This window comes from Myotis lucifugus, unplaced genomic scaffold (assembly GCF_000147115.1).
Source record: "Myotis lucifugus unplaced genomic scaffold, Myoluc2.0 scaffold_27, whole genome shotgun sequence".
Lineage (NCBI taxonomy): Eukaryota > Metazoa > Chordata > Mammalia > Chiroptera > Vespertilionidae > Myotis > Myotis lucifugus.
The window spans coordinates 7,968,437-7,991,157 of record NW_005871075.1 but is presented as its reverse complement, the minus strand read 5'-3'; the positions used below and the strand labels follow the sequence as shown (position 1 = coordinate 7,991,157).

At 44.4% G+C, this 22,721-nt stretch overlaps 1 long non-coding RNA gene across 1 annotated transcript; it reads left to right on the top strand.

The window, feature by feature from the left end:
* Positions 1 to 4,881: 4,881 nt before the first annotated feature.
* On the top strand, positions 4,882 to 10,749 carry LOC111825457. The gene is made up of 2 exons (XR_002828625.1): positions 4,882 to 5,015; positions 10,452 to 10,749. It is a non-coding gene; the product is annotated as an uncharacterized LOC111825457 (long non-coding RNA).
* The last annotated feature ends 11,972 nt before the right edge of the window (positions 10,750 to 22,721 follow it).

Sequence of the window (22,721 nt, the reverse complement as noted above, 5' to 3'; positions counted from 1 at the left end):
TCAGCCTCCATTGCTCGTGGAGCCTCCGTCCTAGTCTATGTGCAGACACCAACGTAGGACCAGCACAAATACAGCACTTTTTGGTAAGTCACACTGTTTCTGTCCTCTCTGCCTTTGATCACCCAGCATCTCTTACCTAGAATGAATGAACTTGCCTTGCTGTACCAGAATGTGTTCAACTCTAAGGAGATGCAGAATCCTACTCACACTGGCTTAAATAATAAAGCAGATTCGTTGACTTAGGTAAACAGCAGGGCAGGCTTCAGGGTCGGTGTGATACAGTGGTTCAGAGCTGTCCCCGAGGACCCAGATTCCGCCCTTTCTGTCTTACGGCACCACCTTCAACCCGAGCCTGACATCACTAGACAGCTGCTGACAACCCTGGGGTTACTGCCTCCTGTCTACATCCCGGACGGGTGGTGTGCGGTGGGGAGAGGAGAAAATGATTTCCAGAAAGTGTCTCAGACAGGTAAGAAAACCTCGCTTCACCCTGGCCAGTGTGGCTCAGTTGGTTGAGCGTTGTCCCATGCACCGAAGGGTCACTGGTTCCCTGGTCCAGGTGCGTGTGGGAGGCAACCTATCAATATTTTTTCTCTCTCCCACATCTGTGTGGATGTCAGAATAGTGGTTCTTTGGGGAGGGTGTTAACTGGAGTGTCTAAAGAAGCCTTTGGGGTGCTGGAAATTTTCTGTATTTTGATCTGGGTGGCAGCTATAAAGGAGTAAATATGTTAAAAACTTTTGAGCTGTACAATGAAGATATGTGCCCTTTACAATACTTATGTTGAACAATAAAGCATTACAAACAATTCTACATTACTCATCTGTGCATCCTTAACTGGACTTGTGCCTGTGTTTTTGATTAGGTTCTTCTGAGACTGAGCAGATGCAGCCCAATAAGGCGCAGTCACATGTGGGTTTATGTATAAATAATTATAATAAAATTACCTTTCCAGGCTTACCTCCAACTTCCCAGCATACGCTGGACACTCCTGCCAAATTGGATTACTCATTCTTCCTCAAACACCCGATCCTTCTCACTTCTTTGTCCTTGTTCATGCTCTCTGTATATTAACTTTTCCTGAGTTAAATCACATTTTAAATAGACCCAAAGAGTTTTCTTTGGAAAAAAATCAAACCTTATAAGACCGTTTATAAAATAAAGGATCGCAAAATCTTAGTATAGCACTTATTTTTTGGTAAAACCCAGATCTTCATAAGTTGAGCTTGCATAAAATGAAAAATTATGTGATCTAACATATTCACTAATAATAGCTAATAAAAGTTAATAGCTGTAATAAAAACAACCAAAAACAAGAATTCTGAGAGGCAGTGAGGTAGAGAAAGGGGTATAGACTTTGATGTCGGAGGGACATGATTTTGATTTGTTTTCATCCCTTGTCAGAGGTGAACTCCCCGGGGTCAATTAGGTTCTTTTTTGATAAATAGCAAAACAAGTGGATAAACAAGATGTGGTATACACAGACAATAAAATATCATTCGACCATGAAGGAGAATTAAGTTCTGATACATGATATGACATAAACGAACCTTAAATATGTTGTGCTAAGTGAAATAAAGCAGACACAAAAAGACAACTATTGCATGATTTCACTTACATGAGGTACCTAGAGCTGTTAAATTTATAGAGACAGAAAGTAGAACAGAGGTTCCCAGAGGCTGGAGGAGTGGGGAGAGGGAATCATTGTTTAATGGTTATTGTTTAAGAGTTTCTGTCTGGGGTGATAAAAGTAGTTTTGGACATAGTGATGGTGGTTGCACAACATTGCGAGTGTAATTAATGCTGCTGAACTGTACACTTAAAAATAGTTAAAATGGCAATATTTATGTTACATATATTTTACCACAATAAAATATTTTTTTAAAGTACTGGATTAATGATCAGACAGTCCCCTCTCCCATTCTTTGCTGCCCCTACTGTAACGCATTCTTAGTTCCTGTTCCGGTTTTGAGCCTTCTGCTTTCCCCCGAGTCCTAATGACCGTTTCATCCAGGAACCCTCCTTTTCAGAGGATCAGAGCGCTCAGCGTGCGGTGTGTTGTCCATGCTGTCTCAGAGGCTGTAACAGAACGATCACTTCTGTCTGTTATGTTAGACTTTTCAAGAATATAAAGCTGTCCAGGGTCACAGAGTTTAGAGCTGTCATTGGATGCTTCCCCTCTTCCCACCTCAACATCTTCATAGCAACGAGAGTTTAAGGAGGGTATAGAAAAACGGGTGGTGCGAGACTGTGTCTTTAAAAAAAGTTTTTATTGACTTCAGAGAGAGGAAAGGAGAGGGAGAGAGAGAGAGAAACATTAATGATTAGGGAGAATCATCCATCGGCTGCCTCCTGCATGCCCCACACGGGGGATCGAGCCCACAACCTGGGCATGTGCCCTGACCGGGAATTGAACCCATGACCTCCTGGTTCATAGGTTGACGCTCAACCACTGAGCCGCACCAGCTGGATCTTGCAGAAGCTGAGAGTCTCCCATAAAGTCTAACAATGTGGGAGGGGATCCCGGGAGAGTTTTGTCACAAGGCAGCAGTGAATTCTTAAAGGTAGAGCCCGTTGTGGGGATGGAGGGGGGGCAGACCCTTCCCCACATCCAGGCTGTGGGACGTGGCAGTGAGGACAGCGGGACAGAGAGAAGGCAGGGAGGGCGAGTCTCTTCCTCAAATTCATATCCAACATCATTTGCAGTGAAGAGTGGGGTGAGGGTAGGGAGGGAGCTATGCACCTGAGTGGAAGGGGAAGCACATCTCTGAAGATGACGTTAGACCTGGTGTTCAACAAACAAACCGACGGAAAGAAACAGACTCACAGACACAGAACAACCTGAGTTGCCAGAGGGGTGGAGGGGTGGGGTGGGGAGGGGGCTCATTGAAAAGGTGAGGATTAAGAAGTACTAGTTGGTAATTACAAAATAGTCATGGGGATGTAAAGCACAGCATAGGGAATCTAGTCAACAACATTGTAATAACTGTGTGTGGTGCCGGGTGGGTCCTGGAAATGCTGGAGGGAACACTGTGTAAAGTATGTGATTGCCTAACCCAGTGGTCGGCAAACTCATTAGTCAACAGAGCCAAATATCAACAGTACAACGATTGAAATTTCTATTGAGAGCCAAATTTTTTAAACTTAAACTATATAGGTAGGTACATTGTTATTAACTTAATTAGGGTACTCCTAAGGCTTAGGAAGAGCCACACTCAAGGGGCCAAAGAGCCGCATGTGGCTTGCGAGCCGCAGTTTGCCGACCACTGGCCTAAACGCTATGCGTACACCTGAAACTAATACAAAATGATGTTGAATGCAGAGAGAGAGAGAGAGAGAGAGAGAGAGAGAGAGAGAGAGAGAGAGAGGAGAGAGAGAAATGAAAGACTGGGAAAGAAAAAACACACCTCAAACACGTTGTTCAAGACCCCTTTGCCTGTGTGCACACAGACCTCTGGAAGGCAGCCAAGCCCCTCCCCAGCTAAACGGTGGCCTGGTGGCCGGGGTGACAGGGATCCCTAGGTTGTCTGGCTGCAAAGCCAAACACTGAGCCTGCCTTTTTGCTGTAATGCCAGGCTCCTGAGCAGGACGGGAGGGGCTGGGGGAGAGGATGGCTTCCCAAGCTTGAGATCGTCTGCCTGAAGACGCAGTTACTCATTGTTGGTGCAGAAGGCGGAGCCTGGTGACTGCCCACCAAACACCGTTCGGTCACCAGGAGCGAGAATTGTTCTCGGCCACTGTAGCCATAGCGATGGCTTTGCCGGTCAGGATGCTGTTCTGTTCACTTTTCCAACTCCTCCTCCCTGATGTTCAGCAGTGACAGCCACACTGGCCTTTTTCCCGTTCCTCGGACAGGCCAGGCTCCTTCCGTCCCAGGGATTCGCACCTGCTGCCCTTCCCCGGCACCTTTCCATGCCTGGCTTCCCCGGACAAGCAGGCCTCTGCTCCAGTGTCACTCCCCCGGAGAGGTTCCTCCTGGCCACCTACACCAGCCTCTCCCTGCTCCTCTCACACTCTGTCCTAATTCTCATTTCTAGCTTGTTGCCATCCTGAAGTATGCCGTCTCTCCTGCTGGACTGTGGGGGACACGGCCAGCGCTGCTCAGTGCTGGAGCCTGGTGCCTGTAGGCACTTGTTGGCTGACTGGGACAGTTCAGGCATCTTCTGCTCACGGCACCCTCCACGGAGGCCTGTCTCCACCCCACGGCCATCACTGCTCCTTCCAATGAACCACGGGACCTACCACAGCTGGAGGCAATCTGCTCTTCCATTGAAGTCAAGGGTTTCCCTGTTGTATTTATAAAGCAAAACTTAACCAACAGTCGGATTTAGGCCCAGTTACGAGTGAGGCTGAGGGCCAAGATGACTCATGTTTTAAGGAAAACCTGTTGCTCGAGCTGCGTGAGTTTCCTCTGATGTAAGATTTGTTGTGATGGGAAAGGGAAGAGCGGGGACATGTGTTCACGCCGCTTTCGCATCAGCTCCCAGGTGAGGCGCCTCAGGGTTGAAATGCGGCACCTGTGTTAGGCAGCGTGGGCTGCTCAGGCAAAATACCGTAGGCGGGTGGCTTGAATAACAGACGTTCACTCCTCACTGTTCAGTAGGCTGAGAAGTCCAAGATCGAGGTGCTGGCAGATTTGGCTCCTGGTGTGAGGCCATCTTGCTGATGACCGCCGCCTTGCTGTGTCCTCACATGGCAGAGAGGGAGAGAGAGAGGAAGAGAGAGAGAGAAAGAGAGAGCGAGCGAGTGAGCAAGCTCTGGACTGTCTTCCTCTTTTTTAAAAAATTTATAATATGTTCTTATTGATTTCAGAGAGAGGAAGGGAGGGGAAGTGACAGAAACATCAATGGTGAGAAAGAATCATTGATCGGCTGCCTCCTGCAGCTCCACATGAGGGATCGAGCCCACAATCCGAGCATGTGCCCTGACCGGGAATCAATCTGTGACCTCCTGGTTCATAGGTCGACGCTCAACCACTGAGCCACCCCAGCCGGGCTGTCTTCCTCTTTTATAAGGTAAGTGATCCCATCATGGGGACCCTCATCACGACCGAATCGCCTCTAAACACCATCACATTAGGGGTGAGGGTTTCACCATATGCATTGGTGAGGGCACACACATTCAGTTCACAATAGTGTCTCTCAAACAGTTGTACCATGTTGTTTAGTGTTGTTCTCGCCATGGTATACCTTTGAAGCCAAAGAGCCGGACTGATACTTTTGCTGAGTACCTGGTGCGTATCTGACAAGTTCAAATGATTGATTGTTGGTGGGATTGTGGGTGAACCCAGCAGAATTGGGGCGAATGCAGCCGATTACAATCACTACAGCTCACCAAGGGCAAAGGCGTTACAAGGGTTCGAGTATCTATCTCCACTGTTGGTGGGAGGGTGGATTTTTGGCAGCTGTAGCCTTCTTAGTCTACCCAATATTCAAAACCGGACATGTGAATTGTCCCAGTGACATCAGTCTTTATGCCTTTATTTCCTCGAGTTTTGCCGTGAGGCAATATTAGTCTGAATGTATGAAACTGTGTTTTAGACACTAAAGGAAACACGAGAAACATGCTTCTAAGCTTCTTGGGAAACTTTAGGAAGGAGATAACAATGGATTCCTGTGTCATCGACAAGGTTATATAAATGTTCCTGCTCCGTCTTAAGGCATTTTGAACAGTTTTCTGCAAAATTCTGTCCAGATAAATTGCTTTGGATCGAATGAAAATGAAATTTAATTTTCACCCGTGTTTCATGTTGATGAGGGATGCCTAGAGAATGGACCGGTGACGACTTGGAATGTAAAAAGTGGCCTTTTGTCTGCTGCTCTCAGGGAGAGAGGAAGAGAGCAAACTGGGAGGCAGAGTAAACATCTAACACGTTTCAGGTGTTTCTGTCCCATGATGGCAGCCTTCCGGTCCGTCCTTAGGGTCTCGGCGTTGGCGCTGTCTGAGGGAGGGCCTTCCAGCCCCTCTCTGGACGTGGGACCTGCTCTGTTCCCCTTGGTTTCCACATGGATCACCAAATATTTACTCTGTTAAAGGAAATGGGTTTGAGAGTGTTCCACACCCACGTCTTGCCACCTCCCCACTCCCAGGAATTTGTTTATTTTGTATGTATTCATCATTCTGGGAAAACCCCAGCACTGAGCACCGGGACATTTCCTTCAAGAACCAGCAGGGGTCAGCCAGGTACACCCTCTGCTCTGGCTTGTTCCTGGGCCACTGCTCTTGCCAAGACCAGGGCAGCACCAGGAGCCATTTGCTGGTTCCCTGAGCTGGGCAGGGCAATTGCTAAGCCCTCAGAGGTGTTTGTGTTCCCTCCCTACCTTTTCGCACCGCTCCCTGCTTTACACTCACCCTCTCCTGGGCTCCGTCCCTGTCCTTCCCTCCCATCAACATCTCAGCTAGAACCACAAGCCATCTTTTTCCCACTGAAATGGAGCTCTAGCGTTTATTTTTATAAAATATATTTTTATTGATTTCAGAGAAGAAGAGAGAGGGAGAGAGACAAAGACATCAATGATGAGAGAGAATCATCGATTGGCTGCCTCCTGCACGCCCCCTACTGGGGGTTAAGCCCGAAACCCGGGCATATGGCCTGACCGGGAATTGAACTGTGACCTCCTGGTTCATAGGTCAATGTTCAACCACTGAGCCACGCCAGCCAGGCCTCTAGAGTCTATTTTAAATTGAAGCTCTACAGTAGTTAATGTTACAGTTTTGTCATGTTAACAGGCCTCTCTTGCCATTCCTTGACATTGACCCTGGGGGGGAATTCCAGCTGTGGTCTGGTGGGAGGGGGAGTTGGGGGTGAGAAAGGTGCAGAGGAGAGAATTACTGAGAACAGTTCCATGGCTCACAGAAGGGCTGGCTGTTTTAGTCTGAGAGTGAAAATCCCATCTGCTCAGGGGCCGAGCTCCCCTCCCTGGATTAGTAGCGATGGACTAGCTAATGGCTATGACTGGCCAAAAGGTTCACACACCGTGAGAACTCTTCAACTTCCGGAGGTTCTCAGTGGGCTATTTCCACACATCTCTTACCCCCAATCCTCAAAACCGGACCAGCTGCATGATATGTGGGGTTTAGTGCGAGACAAAAAATGCAGTTCTCCTTATTCAAAAACTATGAAGATGCCCTAACCGGTTTGGCTCAGTGGATAGAGTGTCAGCCTGCGGACTCAAGGGTCCCAGGTTCGATTCTGGTCAAGGGCATGTACCTCGGTTGCGGGCACATCCCCAGCGGGGAGTGTGCAGGAAGCAGCTGATCGGTGTTTCTCTCTCATCGATGTTTCTAACTCTCTATCCCTCTCCCTTCCTCTCTGTAAAAAATCAATAAAATATATTTAAAAAACAAAAACTATGAAGAATTCCCAGTCAGTGACGACAGAGCATTACCCCAAGCACAGGCCCTCTGAGCATGGAGCCCTGTGTACACCCATGAAGCCCACCTGCCCCAAACACACAGAGGGCAAGCTCTTTGTCCTGGACCAGGGGTTAGGGTGAGGGCAGGTGTCCTCAGGAACCTGGAGAGTGAGAAAGGTACTTGGGAAGTGAGTGAGATTTTATTCAATAAATGGACAAGCTACACTATTGTGGGCTCTGGGGATTCTGTAGTCAACAAAACAAAGTCCCTGCCCTCACAGATCTCAAAATCCAGTTGGGGAAGACAACAACAGACACAACACCTTAACCCTCCCCCTAACACACTATAGGTGCCCAATGAGTGTGTATTGAAAGAGCCAGTGAGTGAGTAAAGTATTTAATAAGATTTCTGTAATGAAGATGGAAGATGTAACATACAAAGAAGGAAGCCAGGCAGAAGGCTTTGCCAGTGTTATATAGTTTATTCCTACTCTGCTTCTATTAAATCTGCAAGAAATGTTAGAGATCCGTTCACAGGAAATAGATGATGTGTTTCAGAGCCATGGAGCCTGTCAGCCTGAATATGCTACAATGGGTCTTAAGGCTGTATTTTCAGTGTGTGGTCAGTAGGTGGTGCTGTACCTTGTTAGGGCTTCATCTCCACCAGGTCCTGCGTGCATGCATGTGGAAGCCTGCTCATACAGATCCAAGTGTTAAATGCGGTTTTAACTGGATTATGTACTTGTCTATCATTGACAATTAGATTCGCTTCTCCAGTAATTTGGTAAGACACTCTTGGAATTATACGTATAAAACTCAACATTTAAAATGTCATTCCTCCGTAAGTGGAACATTTAGATGTCATGTAAGTGATATAAGATATATCTCAATATTGGAAATAGAGCAGGGCCCACCTGCTGCAGATATCTGCCTTCAGTGCTTGATGACGATTGGATTTTGCTTCCTTCTCCATGTGAATCTGTGTAATGTATGTATTCTGTGTAATTTACATCATGTTATGTACACTGCACTTTGTAGCAAGACCGCATAAGGTATCATGAGGTTTACTTTCCTTATTGAACTAGTTCAGGGAGGGAGAAGTAAAGGAAGGAGTAGTGTAGGGAGGGGTATTGACGGGGAGACGAGGCTGCAGTAAAGTCCAGAAGGCTGGGCGGTCTTGTGGAAATTCTATGAACACTTCTCAGTGGCAAGTTTCCTCCAACCTTGGGCCTTCTGCAGCTGCCCGGCCGTCTTTGTCCACCCAGAAAGCTTGCTGAAGCGGCAGCACCTCTCCAGGCTGCTTCCCCTGGCACCTGCAGCTGGCTAGTGCTTGTCCAACGCCCGCCTTCCTGCCATCAGGATTGGCTCTCCCAGAGGCAATGTAGTTATCGCCAGGCATCCTGAGACGCTGGTGTGGTCAGGCCTAAAGAGTCAGATGACCCGAGATTCTGGTGGGTCCCTGGCTTTCCTCTGAGCCAGGCTGAATAAACATCTCTCACCAGATGACCCGTGTCCCCGGAAGCGTTCCTGGTAGATTAGAGCCATGGGCTCCTAGGGTGAGACTGTTCACACCACTAAGAACATGCAGCTCCCGAAAGGGAAGGCCCTCAGACGCCTTTGCCGGTGGGCCGCTCACAGGTGCCCGGGTCAGCATAGTGCCTTGGATTGCTTTCACTCCAAGCAGTGCCCCTGCCCTTCCCTGGAATCTGGGGCCTGAAACTGCTGAGAGCAGTTCGGTCCTCCTCCCTTTCGGCCAGCACCTCCTTCTTTCCTCGCTGTCATCAGAGACCCCTGTCCAAGGGACAAATGAGGTGACCAGTCTACCATGTCCCCATCTTGCTCAGCCCTCTGCTTTTATTTTATTTATTTGAAAAAATATTTTTATTGCTTTCAGAGAGGAAGGGAGAGGGAGAGGGAGATAGAAACATCAACGATGAGAGAGAATCATTGATCGGCTGCCTCCTACACGCTCCACACTGGGATCGAGCCCGCAACCCGGGCATGTGCCCTGACCGGGAATTGAACCATCGCCTCCTGGTTCATAGGTCGATGCTCAACCACTGAGCCACGCCGGCCGGGCTAGAATTCAGTTCTTTGCTTTTAGAGACCTCCCGGCTCTGCTGGCTCTTTTTAAGACTTCCACTATGCCATCCACTCACTGCTCATCGAGTCAGCTGACGTGTGGCGTGTCCGACTGTGCCCAGGCGCCGGGCCGGGGAGGCAGCAGGGCTCGGTTCCTGCCCTCAGCTTCTCCTTAGCACACAGTTCCCTTCTCCACGACTCATTAGAAGCCGGTTCTCCTCCGATAATACAGCTTTTCTTTGGCCCTTGACTGCAAGTTCTCTTAGCCCTCTGGACACTGGAGCTTTCTGTCTTTTTACGATCGTTAATGTATTGGCTTTTTGTCACTTCATGGGGACACAACTGGCTCTGAGAACCTCTAGGCATCCGTTTCTCATTCAATGCAGACCCATCATGTCTGTGTTTCTTAATCAGAAAAGGGAGAGTTTTCACCCTAACTGGTTTGGCTCAGTGGATAGAGCCTCGGCCAGTGGACTGAAGGGTCCCAGGTTCGATCCCGGTCAAGGGCATGTACCTTGGTTGTGGGCACATCCTCAGTAGGAGATGTGCAGGAGGCAGTTGATCGATGTTTCTCTCTCATCGATGTTTCTAACTCTCTATCCCTCTCTCTTCCTCTCTGTAAAAAATCAATAAAATATATTTTTAAAAAAAAAAAAAAGAAAAGGGAGAGTTTTCATGGGTCCCCGTATTACCGCATGGCCCCCTCTCACTGAAACGCTGGGAAAACGAGGTCTGCCTTTAGGAAGAAGAGGTTGGGGATTGGCACCTGAGTCATCCAATGAAAGCACCGCTCCTGAGGCCCACTCGATCCAGCTGCCTTCGCTCTGCCACATGCATTCGCTCCTGGGCCACCACTTCTCTGCGGGCTGGCTGCTGTCTTCATCCTGGCTGGCTTTAACCTCGGCATGGATGTCTCTTGGCCTTAGAGCTCCTTGCCGTTCCCCCCTACCCCTCTCCTCATTACTCTAAAGCTGCCCCCTAACCAGCCAGTGCTGAAGTCACTTCTGCACCCAGACTTGTCCCCCCTGCTGCACTGGAATCATGGAAGTCTGTCACCATCACTGTAATGAGGGTCCTGGATTCATCTGTGCTCCTCTCTCGTCCTCACCGCGGACCTCCCTCCAAAGCCCCTGAGACCTGTTCATCTCAGCTCTGGACTTGTCTTTATCCTGAGACAGCTCCTCTTCAAGTCCTCACCCTTTTCATCCATCCTCCAAACGGCCCCCGTTATCTTCATGGAACTTGATTTCATTGTTCTTTCTTGACTAACAACCTCATTGTCTGAGCATAAAATAAAAGCCTGGCATTCAAAGTCTGTCCTGCCCGTGTGTCACTCAGCCCCGCCCCCTCGACGCTCTCTTCTTTGTCATTCTAGGTTTTCAGATCCCCAAAGAGGTGTCAGGGCTTTGTGGTGTCGGGGACGCAATTTCTGTCCTTCTCCCTCGGCGAACTCCTCATCCTTAAGAAGCCAGCTCAGATATAACCTCGGCGGCCTGTGTCCCGCAGCCTCCCAGGCAGAACGAATCACGCCGCCGCCTCTTCTCCCCCTGCGCTGCCACTCGTAGTGGTGACACTGTTTTCCACATCCACATCTGTGTCCTTTAAGAACCAGCCTCCGAGTTAGCTGCAGGTCTTCAGCGGTTGCTGCAGTGCCTGGCTCATAGCAGGCGCTCGGGGGCTGTTTGCTGAAGATGTTTTTGGACGATTGTGGCTAGCAGTGGAGGACATTTCCTGGACGTTGTGCGTTTGGGACACTCTTAACCTGCAGTAAATACGAACCCTAAAAGTTTCGTTAAGAAAACTTCAGAGAACAAATGTTTACTGCAGTGGAGAGATCTCAGTTTCCAGGATCGGAGGTGGGGTGTGTGTGTGTGGTTGGTGTTTTTAGAACAAGGCAGTGGCTCAGCCCCGTGGGAGCAGATTGCATGAGACAAGCACCCAGAGTGGGGAGGGTAATGCCAGCCAATCTGTCAGATTTCATCATCGGCAGGTCTGGGGCTGGTAAGATTCTTAATATATGCCTCTCACACTTAGACCGCGTGAGGAGCCGCCCTCCGTTTCCATCCTCTGCAGGTTGCTTATACAACCCCTCTGAAAGGAACGTTTGAAAAAAGCATATTATTTATTATTTACAAATGCGTCTTGGTGTATTGTGTTTATTTATTTATTTATTTATTATTTTATTTTTTTAAAAAATATTTTTTTACTGATTTCAGAGAGAAAGGGAGAGGGAGAGAGAGAGAGAGATAGAAACATCAATAATGAGAAAATCATTGATCGGCTGCCCCCTGCACATCCCCTACTAGGGATCGAGCCCGCAACCCAGGCATGTGCCCTTGACAGGAATCGAACCTGGGAGCCTTCAGTCTGCAGGCTGAGGCTCTATTCACTGAGATAAACTGGTGAGGGCTGTGTTATGTTTATTAAGCATGGGTTCTGATCTTTTCTGCTCCGTGATAAGCCTGCAGGCATGGAGAAGAGGCGCATCTCTCTTGAGGGTGACTTCTTAGTCAACCAAGAAAGAACATATTTTTCTTTTTATTTTACACTGCTAAAATTGCAATTATATAATTATGAAAAAGCAGTTTGGGGAGTAGTCCACTTAAGACTTGAGATTAGAGGGGGCTGTTGCTGTCAACAAAAAGAGGATCAGTGATTTTATTTTATTTATTACTCTGGGAAACCGACTTGCTCATGGGCTGTGGGCATTGGCAAATAAAATGTGTGGTTTGGGCCCGGCCGGTGTAGTTCAGTGGTTGAATGTTGACCCATGAACCAGGAGGTCACAGTTTGCATCCCCATTAGGGCACCTGCCCACGTTGTGGGCTCAATCCCCAGTAGGGGGCATGCAGGAGGCAGCCAATCAATGATTCTCTCTCATCATTGATGTTTCTGTCTCTTCCTTTCCCTTCCTCTCTCTGAAATCAATAAAAACATATTTTAAAAAAATGTGTGGGTTGGTAGGATGTATATACTTGCCTGACTGTAGGTGAGTGTGTATGTAGATCAGTAATTACAGTAGAATCTACTAAGTTTTAGAAAGCAGTGGAATGATCCCATGAACACATAAATATTTCTCATACACACACGCAGTGCTTTTCTGTGCTAATAGTGTACAGATAGCTCTCCTTTAACAAGTGGATAATATCTGAAACACTTTGTTTTAAGGGGGCTAAATATCTTTCCTGAAAACTACTAATGTTTTAATTTTCTTTGCAATAATCTCTTTCTCAAACAGGCCGCACAAAAGTAATCTTCAGTCAGGATTGAATTACTGTTATTTTCAAACTCCTAGCATCTGAAATAATGAGGTTTTGCTACAATTTTTTTCGTTCTTTATAGTAGTTAAAGATATTTCTCTCCATCAGGTTGAAACAAAGCAGAGGATAAGCAGTGTAAATATAACATCTTAGGTCCCTGCCTAGAAATATAGTTCATCTTCTGTTTTAATTGGAGAAATAAGCAATTGGTAATTTCTAACGAGTTAGAAGGTTCTGTTCAGGAATTTTAGAGGCAGATCTTCCATTTTTGAAAGAAAGAAAATTTTCTGATGGGTTTAAGTATATCCCCTCTTCTGCATTCTGCATATGACTGTGTGTGAAAAGAAAGAGACAGTTCTAAATGGGTAACTTGGCAGGAATTCTGGTGATAGGAGATGATTTTACAGAGACGGAGTGTGTGATGATAGAAACAGCAAGCTTGGCCTTGAACGTAGAAGCCTGGCCTCTTTGGATTGAACACTGAGAAAGGACAGTGTGTATTTCCCAGTATTGTTGTTCCAAAGGTGTGGTAACAACATGAAAAGCAAAAATCCATTGTTGGAGCGATGACTTTCAAGTTGAAGGACAGTGTTGCAAGCATCCCTTTCATGTAATGAATTAAGTTCAGGTTTCGCATGAGTGATGTCTTAATTGCTGGTGGTGACCTTTAATTCCCCCCCTCCACTTAAAAGATTAAGCTTTATTCAGGACAGAGTTGAAGAGAGAATAAAAAGTCAGTGCGTTAGCAGCATAATCTGTTGAGTCATGAGAAAAAGGCTTATACACACACAGAACATCTCTGCTGGGCTCACACACAAGCCTGTCCCTTAAATGCCAAAGACACGGTCATTTCTTCCTCCTCCCCTTCCTAAAAGTTCAGTGCCAGGCACTACACCTTTTTGTTAATCATTGAGATTTTCCTAGCCTTTCTGTAGATACAATTCCTCTTCTTACTCCCCTGAAACTCTGAGGTCATCCATGGCCCCAACCTTGCTAAATCCAAAGCTCAGTCCTATCTTCCTTTGACATGACTTTTCAGCATAGTTGGCACAGGAAACACTTTCTCTCTCTCTTGACTTTTAAGACATCATGATTCTTTGGTTTCCCTCCTGTCGCACTGGCCACTTCTCTCCAGAAGCTTGCTGCTTCCTTCTCTTCTCATGGACCATCCAGGGCTCAGAGCTTAGATCTTGTGTTTTTCTCCACTTGACTTACTCCCTTGGCAATCTCACTGGTATTATGGCTTTATATGTTAACACCTCGCATAAGTACATCGCCAGCCCAAATCTGTCCCTGAGTTCCAGACTCATCATCAACCAACTATTCGGTGTCTCTCTCTGCGTTTGCACCTTCATGTATCTGCAAGTAAAACCCAGGTCTTCCCTTCAAGTCGCCCTCCCTAAGAGTCTTGTGCTTATCAGTAAAGGACAACCTCATCCTTCCAGTATAGGAAGCTCCCCTGACTCCTCTCTTCCCCTCAATTCTACATCCAACCCTTCAAAGAATCACATCATCCGGGCTTCTCACCATCTCACTGTTACCATCTTAAACTGATCCACCAACATCCCTTGAATGGATGATTTCAACTGCCTTTTAACTGGTCTCCAAGCTTCTAGCCATGTTGTCCTTAGTCAGTTTTCCATAGAGCGGCCAGTGGGCTGTTTAATACACCAGTCAGAGCATGTTACTTCTCTGCTCAGTGACTCCCTGTTTCTTTCAGTGACAAGGCCAAAGCCTGTACCGAGGCCTGTAAGTGCTGCAGGACCTGCCCCTCCCCCCACCTGCTACTATCTCACTTCCTCTCCTGTTGCTCATGCACTGCAGGCTCAGTGTGGCCTCTGCTGGTTCTTAAACATTCCAGGTGTGTTTTCATTTTAGGGCCTTTGCACCGGGTGTTCCATCTGCCTGGAATGTTCTTCCCCAGACGGGTGTACTTAACTCCCTCATTTCAAGTCCTTACAATGTCATCTGCTTCCTGATGACCCTAATAGCCACTGCAATCTGCACCCTACCTCAGCACTCTTGGTCCCCCTGCTCGATATTTTTTCCATAACATGTATCATTTAGTAAGACAGCATATAACATGCTTATTTATTATGCTTATTTTTAAATGGTCAGCCTCTTCTACTAAAATGTCATCCTCATGAGGGCAGGGGCTTTTGTCTGTTTCAATCCCAGCATCTGGCATGGTATATAGCACAAGTTCTCAGTAAATGTGTAAAAGCAGAAATACATAAAATAGAGACTAAAAAGACTAGAAAAGATTAATGAGACTAAGAGCTGGTTCTTTGGAATCATATACAAAATTGACAAACCTTTATCTCTAGACTCACCAAAAAAAAAAAAAAAAAAAAAAAAAAAAAAAAAAAAAAAAAAAAGAAAAGGAAAAAAAGAAAAAGAGAGAGGACACAAGTAAAATGAAAAATGAAAGAGGAGACTTTACAACTTATACTGCAGAAATACAACGGATCATAAGAGACTACCATGAACAATTATATGCCAACAAACTTGACAATCTAGAAGAAATGGATAAATTCCTAAAAATATGCAACCTACCAAGATTGAATCATGAAGAAATAGAAAATCTAAACAGACTGCTTACTAGTAAGGATATTGAATCAATAATAAAAAACCTCCCAACAAACAAAACTCCAGGACCAGATGGCTTCACTGCATTTTACCAAACACTCAAAGAACAATGAATACCAATTGTTCTTCCAAAAAATAGAAGAGGAGGAAACACTTCTATACTCACTTTATGAACCCAGCATTACCTTGATACCAATCCAGGCACAAGAAAAGAAGTTATAGGCCAATAACCCTGATGAACATAGATGAAAAAAATCCTCAACAAAACACTGGCAAACAAAATTCAACAATATATTAAGAGGATTATACACCATGATCAAATAGGATTTATTACAGGGATGCAAGGATGGTTCAACATCTGCAAATCAATCAATGTGATACACCACATTAACAAAATGTTAAATAAAAACTATATGACCATCTCAATAGATGCAGGAAAGAATTTGAGAACATTCAACATCCATTTATGATAAAAAATCTTAACAAAGTGAGTATAGGGAGAATGGACTTCAACATAATAAAGGCCATATATGACAAACCCACAGCTAACATCATACCCAGCTGTGAAAAGCTAAAAGCTTTTCCTCTAGGATCAGAATAAGACAAGGATGCCCTTTTATTTAACACCAGTGATCCGGTGCATGGATTCGTGTACATTGAAGGGAAATTAATTAGAAGGTGGCCAGTGGGGCGGGACTGGGCGAGATGGGCTGGACATGCCCTGGAGCCAACCTCCTGCTGTCCCTCCCTGGCTGGCTGCACCTGGGGCCGCTCCATGGTGGAGTGAGTAGGGTCTCTCAGGCAGGTGGGGTCCCCTTGCCTGGCCTGCAGGGATTAGGCTGAAACTGGCTCTTGACATCCCCTGAGGGGTCCCGGAATGCAAGAGGGCACTCTGCAAAGTCATACAGGGTGTGGAATGCAAACGCAAGTGTGCAGTAAACCAGATTCGGGGCAACAGTGCCCTAGCAACAACATATCCCACGGCCGAAGGTGGAATTGCACGGTCCCACAGGGAATTGGGCTCCCTCCTCTCTGGTTTCGGGTGTGTCACCCAAGAACCTCTGCCAAGTCACTGCAGCTCAGTAGCTCCTGTGTTGAGCATCTGCCCCCTGGTGGTCAGTGCGTGTCATAGTGACCGGTTGGATGGTGGGAGGGACACTTAGCATATTAGCCTTTTACTTATATAGATAGTATTTGTAGTCCTAGCCAGAGCAATTAGGCAAGAAAGAGAAGTAAAAGGCATCGAAATTGGAAAGGAAGAAGTAAAACTGTCACTATTTGCAGACGAAATGATATCACATATAGAAAATTCTAAAGACTCCATCAAAGTACTATTGAACTAATAAATTCAGTAGAGTTGCAAGATACACATCAGTATACAAAAATCTGTCATGTTTCTATATACTAATAGCAAACTATTAGAGTAATTAAGAAAATGTTCCCATTTACAATTGTATCAAAAAGAATCAAATACCTAGCAGTACACTTAACCAAGGAGGTGAAATATATGTGCACTGAAAATTATAAGACGTTAATGAAAGATATTGAAGACACACAAAAATGGAAAGATATTCCATGATCTTGGTTTGGAAGAATGCACTACAATTTGGGGGTGGTGTTGCTAAATGGTTAGAGCACCAGCCTGTGCACCAAAGAGTTACAAGTTTGATTCCCAATCAAGGTCATGAACCTGGATTGTAGGTTTGATCCCCAGCCCTGGTTGGGGAGGAGGGAAGGGAGCGTGTGGGAGGCAGCCATTGATGTGTCTCTCTCACATCAATGTTTTTCTCTTTCTCTTTCCCTCCCTCTTTCCCTTCCACTCTCTCTAAAAAAATCAATGAAAGTAAATATCCTCAGAGGAGGATTAACAGCAACAAAAATTTTTGTTAAAATGTTCATACTAATCAAAGCAATATACAGGTTCAATGCAATTCCTGCCAAAATTCCAACGGCATTTTCCACAGAAATATAACAAATAATCTCACTTGTATGAAAAATTTTAATAGTACCACAAAATACTCTGAATAGCCAAAGCAATCTTGAGAGAGAAGAACAAAGCTGGAAGCATCATACTCCTTGATTTCAGACTATATTACAGGGGTATAGTAATCAAAATAGTATGGTATTGGCATAAAAATAGACACATAAATCAATGGAACAGAATAAAGAGCCCAGAAATAAACCCTCGATTAATTTACAATAAAAGAGCCAAGAATATACAACAGGGAGAGGACAGTCTTTTCAATAAATGGTGTCGGGAAAACTGAAAACCACATGCAGAGAATGGAACTGGCTACTATCTTACACCATACACAAAGTAACTAAAAATGGATTAAAGAACTGACTGTAAGACTTGAAACCATAAAACTAGAAGAAAACATAGGTGGTAAACTCCTTGACATGTCTTGGCGATTTGGGGATTTAACAGCAAAAGCAAAGGCAACAAAAGCAGAAAACAAACAAGTGAGACTACATTAAACTAAAAAGTTTCTGCACAGTAAAGAGACCATCAACAACAACAAAAAAAAAACGTAACCTACTGAATGGGAGAAATATTTGCAAATCATATATCTGATAAGAGGTCAATATCCAAAATATATCAAGAACTCATACAACTAAATAGCAAAAAAAAAAAAAAAAAAAAAGACACACCGAACAACCTAATTAAAAAATGGGCAAAGGATCTGAATAGTCATTTTTCTAAGGAAGACACACAGATGGCCAACAGGCACATGGAAAAGATGTTCAACATTAATTATTAGAGAAAGGCAAATCAAAACCACAAGGAAAGTCACCTCACACTTGTTACAATGACTATTATAAAAGAGACAAGAAATAAGTGTTGGCAAGGATGAGGAGACAAGGGCACCCTGTGCACTGTTGGTGGGAATGTAAATTGGTGCAGCCACGGAAAACATCGGAGGTTTCTAAAGAAATTAAAAATAGAACTACCATATGATCCAGCCATTCCACTTTTGGATATTTATCTGAAGAAAATAAAACCACTAACTCAAAAATATAAATGCACCCCCATGTTTAATGCCGCTTTATTTACAATAGCCAAGACATAGAGATGACCGAAATGTCCATCAGTGAATGAATGAAGAAATTGTGGGATATATATATGTCCCCAAAAATGTAAACACACACTTTGAGTAATTATAAAGGCAGTGCTTATTAAAATACATTTCATTTTCAAAACTGACCTATCAGCTGTTAAAGTGTGTCTACATACATATAAATATAATATGATCTCACTTATATTTGGAATCTAAACAAACAACCCGAAGAACAGATTGGTGGTTGCCTGAGGCAAGGAGGGGGGCAAAATGGGTGAAGGAAAGGTACAGCATGGTGACTATAGTTAATAATACTGTGTTGCATATTTGAAAGTAGCTAAGAGAGTGGATCTTGAAAGTTCTCATCACAGGAAAAAAAATTTTGTAACTATACATATGGTGATGGCTATTCATACACCTGAAACTAAAATAATGTTAGGTCATTATACTAAAAAAAAATTATTTACTGTTAGCAAGTGGTTACATTAAATACTGTTCTTTTTTATTATTTTAAAATTTATTTATTTAGTTATAAAATATTTTTATTGATTCCAGAGAGAAAGGGAGAGGGAGAGAGAGAAACATCAATGATGAGAGAGAATCACTGATCTGCTGCCTCCTGCATGCCCTCTACTGGGGACCGAGCCCGTAACCAGGGCACATGCCCTGACCTGACCGGGAATCAAACTGTGACCTTCTGGTTCATAGGTCGACACTCAACCACTGAGCCACACTGGCCGGGCTAAAGAGTGTTCTTTTGGTTAAGGAGGTAAGGAATATGGATATGAAACCTGGATAATAACACTTTCAGATGGAAGCTTATTTTATTTTCTAAAATAAAATTGTGATTGTGGCGAGGTTTATGTCTCAAGTGAAGGTCATGCTTTGCTAGGTGTATGAAGAGCTACGTCTTTAAATGACTGAACGGGACATGTTCAAGCAACTCAGCACTTGGCAGGTTTGACTTTGATGAGCAGGAGCAGGTGGGTGGCTCAGGCTTCTCAACCTTGAAGAGATGTCTCCAAATGACTTTGTTTTCTGGGTAGTTGTAGGATAAAATGAGATTTAATTCAGGAACTTGGGAAAGGTGTAACCATTGTTCAGGTGAAAGGGAGAGGGGCGTGTGACAGACAAATAGGAAGGAACAGGTGTGAGAAGAGCACGCAGGACACAGCCCTGGGAACCGTGCTAGCAGGGTGTCCCTGGGGTTGATGGTAATTTGTGAGAACAGTTTCTCTTTAGTACAAAGAAATGAAACTCAACCAGCAATGAATGGCGCTCACACAAGCGTGCCCACGGTTGTGACTTCTGGTGGGAGGTGTCCTGTTTTTCTGCGGGCTTATGCCTTTTCAGAGCTTTGAGAGGCTTTCCAGGCTTTGAAAACTCTAATTTTTCTGAGACTGTTTCAAATCGTAACCATCTTGACACCATCTTTCACTTTTTCTAACGATTCTCTTTTCTTGCTTAGCCTTTCTCCTTCTTCTGCTTCCCCTCCCCCTCGCCCTCCCTATCCGGCTACATTTTCTGGCACTTGGTTTGTTAGCCAGGAAAAAGACAACTGCCCGAGAAGGAGAAAACTCCTTCCCTCCTTCTGGGCCAGGGGTCCTCAAACTACGGCCCGCGGGCCACATGCAAATACAAATATTGTATTTGTTCCCGTTTTGTTTTTTTACTTCAAAATAAGATATGTGCAGTGTGCATAGGAATTTGTTCATAGTTTTTTTTAAACTATAATCCGGCCCTCCAACGGTCTGAGGGACAGTGAACTGGCCCCCTGTTTAAAAAGTTTGAGGACCCCTGTTCTGGGCTGTGCTGGGATCCTAGCCTCCAAGCGGGACAATGGTTCCTGTTCTCTTGGGAAGGGAAATGCCTGCCACTAACCCTCTTTAAACAACGGGCAAGTTCAGGGGTCTCGTGGAAGATACTGAAATCTGTGAAGTCATCAGTCTGCCCACCTCCTGAAAGTTCTTTGATAGGCTAATCATTTACTTAACATTTGTTCTTGTTCTTGGGAGCTTTTGATGATGGCCCCTCAGAGAGAAGCCCTGTGCACTACCATTTGGGACCGTTAAGTATGCAAAAGCTGCCGCAGGTTATGCTGGGAGAGCCCTCACTGTTGGATCCAACAGGGTGAGAATGAGGTGTTCGATTTTGGTTTTGTTTGTTTGGTATAAAAATTCTATCAGAGTCTCTTATGTTCAGAACTCTCACAGAGTTTATATAAAAGTTTTGCAAACCAGAATAAAGGGATATGTGTGAATATATGTCCACACCCACATGACTCCTAGCAATTTGTGCTATTCTCTTTCTTCTTTCTCAATATCACTGTCACCCATTGTTACTATCTTGTTAGATTTCCATGAGTCTGTCTGTCTACATGTACGAAATGGAAAATTAACAGTAATAATTTATATAACATGAACTCTCCCAGATTTACACATAAAATATATAATAATTTTAAAATGATTAATTCTTTCAACCTTTAATTCCTTTTTTTTATTTTGCCCTCCCCCCATTTTATATATATAATATATATCTGTGTATATATATATATATATATATATATTTTTTTTTTTTTTCTAAACCTTGATCACTTAATTAAGGTGGTGTTTTACCAGGCTTCTCCACTATAAAGTACTATTTTTCTCTTTTCAATTAGTGAGGAATTTTCGAGGAGATGCTTTCTGACTGCCTAAGTAGCCTGTCTCTCATTAAATGTTCATCCGTTGATAATTTCCTAGCTCTGTTGTGTCAAGTGATAAATGTAGAAGTGATGGAGATAGCAAATCAGAACTGTTTTTATAAAAAATAATCTGCCACTCTCCCTTTACTAGCCTACAATATATCTCATAGATCAGGGGTCCTCAAACTTTTTAAACAGGGGGCCAGTTCACTGTCCCTCAGACTGTTGGAGGGCCGGACTATAGTTTAAAAAAAAACTATGAACAAATTCCTATGCACACTGCACATATCTTATTTTGAAGTAAAAAAACAAAACGGGAACAAATACAATATTTGTATTTGCATGTGGCCCACGGGCCGTAGTTTGAGGACCCCTGTCATAGATGATATAACGTACCTACACTTAACTTCAACTGTAACATAAAGGAGAAAGGAAAGAAGAGTGACTTATAGTAAAAATGATACGTATTTCAGGAAGGAGTCAGGTGCGAGGAGTCCTGTAGATAGGGACAGCCACTCCACGCAGAGGTGGCTTACTGATGGCTCGGATGCAGCCAGGGGCATATGTCAGTAACACAACTTTTGAAAATGGTGAACAACTCTTGGTGAAGCTTGGAACAAAATAGAGCACAGTAATCCCTCAGTTTACTTCAAATACATTAAAATAGTGCATAAATCATTTGATTTTAAATCTAAAACATGTACATAGGATTTGGACCATTATAAATAAGTTTTTACCTACATGGATGCTAGGTAGGGCGCTCAGCAAGTCCTATGGGATGCAGAATAGGACTTTTCACTGTGGCACCAGCCTGCTCATTCCAGGACATCGGCCATCTTTGGCCCACACCCCTAAATGTCTTTAGTATTCCGTCACCAAATAACCCGAACAAATGTCCAAAATGTCCCCTGGATGGGCTAACGTTGTTTGGGAATCACTGTTTTAAGATTCCTGCCCCCCAACCAAAAATAAAAAAAAGATAGAAATATATACATATTGACTTTTGGTGTTCCTTAGTAGCTGTCTCGTCTCTCCCCTGTATGCTAGACTCTGTTGCATCTTATAGGCCTTGGACACATGAGACTTTTCTACCTCCACAGATGCATAATGTGTTGACTGAGTTTTGGGAGGTGAAATAGCATGATTCCCCCACACTTAGCACTTCATGGGGATGGATACGAAGATGAATGTCTCCTTCAGTTATGAACAGAGAGACAAGGAACGTTTCCCAGAACTCAAACCAAACATTCCACACACTTCTCCCCCTCCCATCTTGTAGATGTCTTTGACTTTGCTATCAAAGGTTTTGCCCCTGGATGCCCCTGAATTTAGATTAAAATCTGGAACAGAAATGTGACCCAATAATAAGAAGGTCTGGGTTTTGAGAGGCCATCTTGCCCCATTAAAGAAGAATTATAATCCAGGACTCGAGTGCCCAGCAATGCAGTTCCGGAGAACCAGTCTGTCGCTAGTCTAAGTAAGGATGTTTTGACAAAGGTGGGCCAGGTCCACCTGATTCATTGATCTGTTATAAACCATAATAATAACGTGAACTAGCCAAAGGAATTTTAATGAAGGAGAAATCTATTTGATCTGAGGGGTTTTTGTTGACTGTTTGGACAGACGTGGTAACAAAAACGTGCCCCATCACTTGTCGTCAAGTTAGTATTGCTTGAGTCAGTTTCTCCTCTGC